The sequence below is a fragment of the Tenrec ecaudatus genome, chromosome 8 (genome assembly GCF_050624435.1).
Source record: "Tenrec ecaudatus isolate mTenEca1 chromosome 8, mTenEca1.hap1, whole genome shotgun sequence".
Taxonomy (NCBI): Eukaryota; Metazoa; Chordata; class Mammalia; order Afrosoricida; family Tenrecidae; genus Tenrec; species Tenrec ecaudatus.
In genome coordinates, this window is record NC_134537.1 from 47,346,978 (window position 1) to 47,353,218 (window position 6,241).

A 6,241-nucleotide genomic window follows, 5' to 3' on the forward strand; every position below is an offset into this window, starting at 1 on the left:
GAAGGATGAGGACAGGGAGAGGGAATGGAGGTTGGAAAAAAAGCAAATATTTTTCATTTAAAAAAAGTCTTCAGATCATTGGTGTTCAAGATGTGGCAGCAGGCAACACAGTTTGTAGTTCTTTGGAGGATCTTGTGAGGCCTCTCTCCCCTGGTGCGGACAATCACTGCAGCCAGAGGAAGAGACGTGCGGGTTTGCCAGGGACCATACATTTTGCTTTGTTTAGAATTTTATCATGATAAAATACAATGGGTAAGTCAATAAGTATTGCTTCCAAAGCCATGTTGTTGTTAGGTGCCTGACGTCATAGAAACGGTTGTTAAAGAAACAAACAAAAAATCAAAGTGTGAAACTATTATTTCTCCACATGTCCTTCATCTAAGTCATAGGTCATCAAGCTAGGGTTCTTGCTCCATATGTGGTTCATTTAGTACATACATGTAGCTCTAAACTCAGCAGCGGTTCTCAATCTTCCTAATGCCATGACCCTTTCATACAGTCCCTCCTGTTGGGGTGACCCCCAACCATAAAATTATTTTCATTGTGACTTCATCACTGTAATTTTGCTAGTGGGCCAGCCCCAATCCCACCTACTACATGAATACCTACCCCTCCCCCAGAAAAATTTATTTCAAAGGATTGTACTGAAGCTGCAGCTCTGGGAAAGGAACATATGTGATCGGAGTACATGGGAGCAGATGAAGGGGTAGGAGGAGAGAGTGGAGCACATCCTGGCCCACCAGGTCGTGAGGACAATGTTCCCAATTAGAGCAGCCAGTCCACAGAGACAACCACATGGCCAGCTCCACTATGAGACATGATGCCCCTCACTCACCCTTAGCCCTACAGGGGATAACACCAGGGACACAGTGTGGGAATTGGACCCGATCTGATCCCACCACACCGAGGCAAAACACTAAGGGGTTGCAAAAGAACAGCAAGGGAACTGAGTGGCGAGGTCCCCAGGGAATGCTGAAGGTGGACTTTGGGGCCAGGGCGTGGTGCCCAACAGACTGGACTGTAAAACACTCCTAAAGGCCAAGAAACAATTCTGGAATTAACGACAAGTTTTTCTTTCTTATTGTGTTTTATTTTGTTTTCTTTTTGTCATTGGTTTGTTGTTGTTGTTTTATATTGTTGCTTGGTTTTGCTCTGTCTTGTTTTTGTGAATGTTATTATCTCCGCAGGTCAGTCTAAATAAGATAGGCTGGATGAACAATCTGGAGGAGAAAACAAAGGGTCCGACAGTTCCAGGGGAACATGAGAGAGGGGGAGGTAGGGGGAAAGGAAGTGGTGTTGACAAACCCAGGGACAAGGGAACAACAAGTGATCCAAATCAGTGGTGAGGAGGGTATGGGAGGCTCGGTAAGGCATGATCAAGGGTGATGTAACCAAGAGGAATTGCTGAATCCCAGAGGGTACTGAGCATGATGGTGTGACAGGAGGAAAGTCAAGGGAAATAGAGGAAAGAGCTGGGAGGCAAAGGGCATTCATTTATAGAAATCTAGAAAAGGCATGTACATATGCAAATATATTTACATATTAGGATGGAGAAATAGATCTATGTGCATATATTTATAGGTTTAGTATTAAGGTAGTAGAAGGACATTGGGCCTCCACTCAAGTACTCCCTCAATGCAAGAATACTTTCTTCTATTAAATTGGCATTCTATGATGCTCACCTTCCCTACACAACTGCTGAAGATAAAGCGGGTGAATAAGCAAATGTGAAGAAAGCTGATGGTGCCCAGCTATCAAAAGATACAGTGTCTGGGGTCTTAAAAGCTTGAGGGTAAACAAGCGGCCATCTAGCTCAGAAGCAACAAAACCCACATGGAAGAAGCACACCAGCCTGTCCGATCATGAGGTGTCAAAGGGATCAGGTATCAGGCATCATCAGAACAAAAAAATCTTACCATAGTGAATGAGGGGAGGAGTACAGGGTGGAGACCCAAAGCCCACTTGTAGGCCACTGGACATCGCCTTACAGAAGGGAGTCGGGGAGGAGATGAGCCAGTCAGGGTGCTATGCAGCAACGATGAAAAATACAACTTTCCTCTAGTTCCTAAATACTTCCTCCTCTCCCATTATCATGATCCCAATTCTATCTTGCAAGTCTGGCTAGACCAGAGGATATACACTGGTACAGATAGAAACTGGAAACACAGAGAATCCAGGAAGGATGAACCCTTCAGGACCAGTGGTGTGAGTGGTGATACTGGGAGGGTAGAGGGAGGGTGGGTTGGAAAGGAGGAACTGATTATAAGGATCTACATGTGACCTCCTCCCTGGGGGATGGAAAACAGAAAAGTGGGTGAAGGGAGATGTCGGACAGGGCAAGTTATGACAAAATAACAATTTATAATTTATCAAGGGTTCATGAGGGAGGTGGGAGTACGGAAGGAGGAATAAAAAATGAGAACCTGATGCCAGGGGCTTAAGTGAAGAGCAAATATTTTAAGAATGATGAGGGAAAGGAATCTACAAATGTGCTTTACACAATTTATGTATGTATGGATTGTGATAAGTGTTGTATGAGCCCCTAATAAAAGATTAAGAAAAATGTGTTACTGTTATTAATCGGGAAACCCCTGTGAAAGGGTTGTTTGACCCCCACAGGGGTCGCCACCCACAAGTGGAGAACCACTGCTCTAAAGTAAAATTGAAAATATTTAAAGGCTATTATTCAGATAATGGTGATTTCATATTGTTTGTAAAACTATATTTATGACTCTCAAATAATGTTGAAATTGTTGTGAGGGAGCAGATTGGCTGCCGACCCATGATCTATGTCTCTGTACTCCTGAAGGCAGGCTTTCCTTTTCTCTCACCCTCCCTGCAAAGACTTCTGCGCCCTTGGATCACACCATGACAAGATGGCAGTCTGGGCATCTTCACAGGACTCAGATCTGGTTCCTTTTAAACGTGCTTGAGTTTGGGGATAAAAAGTAAGTCTGAAGGAACCCGATTGGGTCTGTACATACCTACAGGTCGATGAGCAGTGGATGAGAGTTCCTATCTCACCACAGCCCCTCCAACACTTGTTGCTTTCTGATTTTTTGGATTGGGCTATCTTTGAGGGTGTTAGGTGGTATCTCATAGTTATTTTCATTTGCATTTCTCTTATGGTTAATGATTGGGAACATTTCCTCATATGTTTATTGGCCATTCGGATTTCTGCCCTTGTGAAATTTCTATTCAGATCCTTTGCCCACCTGCTCAGTGTGTAGTTAGTTTTTCTCTTATTATAAGCTTTCAAAGTATTGTAGATTTTAGTAATAGGGCATTTGTCTGATGTGCCATTGCTAAAGATGTTTTCCCAGTCGGTGGACTCTCTTATTGCTCTCTTGGTGAACTCTTTCGATGCACACAGGTGACTTAGTTCCAGCATATCCCACTTGTCTATTGTGACTCCTCTGTATTTGTGTCCTTTGCTATTTCTGATAGCCTATGTATTCCCTGTGCCAAGGTTCTCAGGTTTATCCCAATTCCGCCATTAATGGCCCTATTGTTTGGGGTTTTATCTCCAGGTCTGCAATCCACCTTAGTTTGTTCTTGTGCATGGAGTGGAGTAAGGGTCTTGCTTCATTTTTCTTCAGGTAGATAGCCATTTTTTCCAGCACCATTTATTGAAGAGGGCTTCTGCTACCCATTTGATATTTTTTGGGCCCTTATCAAAGATCAGTAGCCTGTATGCTGATGTTTTTATTCCTGGGTCTTTAGATATTTTCCATTGGTCTGAATATCTGTCGTTATACCAGTACAACACTGTTTTGATTATGGTGGTCGTATTATATGTGCTAAAGTCAGGTGGAGAAATCCCTCCCACTTTGTCCTTCTTCTTGAGGAGTTCTCTGCTAATTCTGGGCTTTCCCTCCCCTCCACATGAAGTTGACAATCAGTTTTTCCAATTCTTTGAAGAAGGATGGTGGTATTTGTATGGGGATAGAATGGACCTTATATAGTGCCTTGGGCAGGACTGACATCTTTACTATTTTGAATCTGCCAATCCATGAGCATGGGATGTTTTTCCATTTGTTCAGGTCACCCTTGATTTCTTGAAGTAGTGTTTTATAATTTTCCTCATACAAATCTTTCATTTTTTTATTCAGGTATATCCATAGGTATTTAAATTTGTGCTTGGCTATTGTAAAGGGTACCACTTTTTTAATCATCTCATCTGTGATCTTGTCTGATGGGTAGAGCAGTCTGATAGACTTCTGTTTGTTGATCTTCTATCCTGCCACTCTGTCATATTCCTCTATTGCTACCAACACTCCACTTGTGGAATTTAGGGGATTTTCAATGTACAGAATCATATGGTCTGCGAATAATGATAATTTCGCCTCTTCCTTCCCCAGATGAATACTTTTGATGTCTTTTCTTTGTATCATGTTGTTAGCTAGGGCCTCCAGAACAATGTCAAATAGGAGTGGGGACAAGGGGCATCCTTGTCTGGTCCCCTTTTTCAGTGGAATTATTTTCATCTTTTCTCCATTAACTACCACATTAGCTGTTGGTTTTTTATATATAGCTTGTAAAATATTGAGGAATTTTCCTTCTATGACTATCTTCTTGAGTGTCTTAAAAAGGAATGCGTATTGGATGTTGTTGAATGCTTTTTCCACATCTAACGATATTATCATGTGGTTCTTATCATTTTTTACTGCCAATGTGGTGAATAATACTGATGGTCTTTCTTATGTTGAACCATCCCTCCACCCCTGGTATGAATCCCACTTGGTCATGATGAATTATTTTTTTAGTATCATTTTGTATTCCGTTGGCCAGTATTTTGTTCAGGATTTTTGCATCTATGTTCACTAGGGATATTGGTCTGTAGTTCTTAATTCTTGTGGGATCTTTGCCAACTTTAAGTATCAGAGTTATGCAACCTTCATAGAATGCATTTGGGAGTTTTCCGTCTTTTTCTATGTTCTGGAAGAGTTTGTGTAGGATTGGTGTCAGTTCTTCCCTGAATGTTTGGTAGAATTCTCTTGTGAAGCCATCTGACCCACGGGATTTTTTTTGTTGTAAATCCCATAATAACCTTTTCTATTTCCTCATTGCTATGGGTCTCTTGAGGTTCTTGACATCCATCTAGGATAGTCTAGGAAGGGAATGTGTTTCAAAATACTTGTCCATGTCTTCCAACTTGTTGGATTCCTTAGAGTATAAGCCTTCATAGTACTGTGTAATTATCCTTTTGATTTCATTAGGGTCTGTTGTAATGTCCCCTGTTTCATCCCTCATCCTTGCAATTGTCATTTGTTCCTTCCATTCTTAGGTTAGGTTTGCTGGCAGTCTATCAATTCTGTTAATTCTTTCAAGGAGCCAACTTTTAGCTGCATTAATTTTCCCCATAGTTTTCTCATTTTCCCTCTCCTGTATCTCAGCTCTGATTTCTATTACATCTATCTTCTTGCTATTAGTAGGGTTGTTCTATTGACTCTGCTCTAATTGGTATAAGTTTTGCACCAGCATATCATCCACGAGTCTCTCTTATCATGTGTGCATTTATTGCTATCAGCCTCCTCTGATAAATGCCTTTGCTATATCCCACAGGCTTGGGCATGTCGTATTTTTGTTCTCATTGGTTTCTAGAAATTTCCTGATTTCATCTCTGATCTGAGTCAATATCCAGTCCTTTTGCAATAATTGTTCATCCTCCAATTGTTTGCCCTTGTTTTCTTCACGGACCTTCTGTTAATTTCTAGCCTTATGGAACAGTGATTGGCGAGAAACGTCTGCATAATTTCTATGTGCTTGAATTTACTGAAGTTCGACTTCTGACCCAGCATGTGGTCTATTTTTGAATATACGCCATGTGGGCTTAAAGGAATGTTTTGTATGTGGGTGAAAAGCTCTGAAAATATCTATCAAGTCAAATCGTCCAATTCTGTTGTTTAGATCTGTAGCCTCCTTGTTGATTTTCTTTCCCAGTGATCTGTCTTTTTCAGAGCGGTGTATTAAAGTCACCAACTATAATTGTTGAGCCTGTGATTTCTTTTTTCATCTTTTGGAGTGTTTGATTTACAAATTTTGCAGGTCTCTCGTTGGGTGCATATATATTTATTAATTTTGTCAGATATTAAGATCACTTTATTTGCATTGCCATTTGCTTGGTATATTTTTCTCCAGCCTTTAATTCTCAAACTGTTTTTGTGTGCAAGCTTCAAATGTGTCTCTTGTAGGCAGCAGATTGATGAGTTATGTTTTCTTAGCCAGTTTGTTAGCTTGG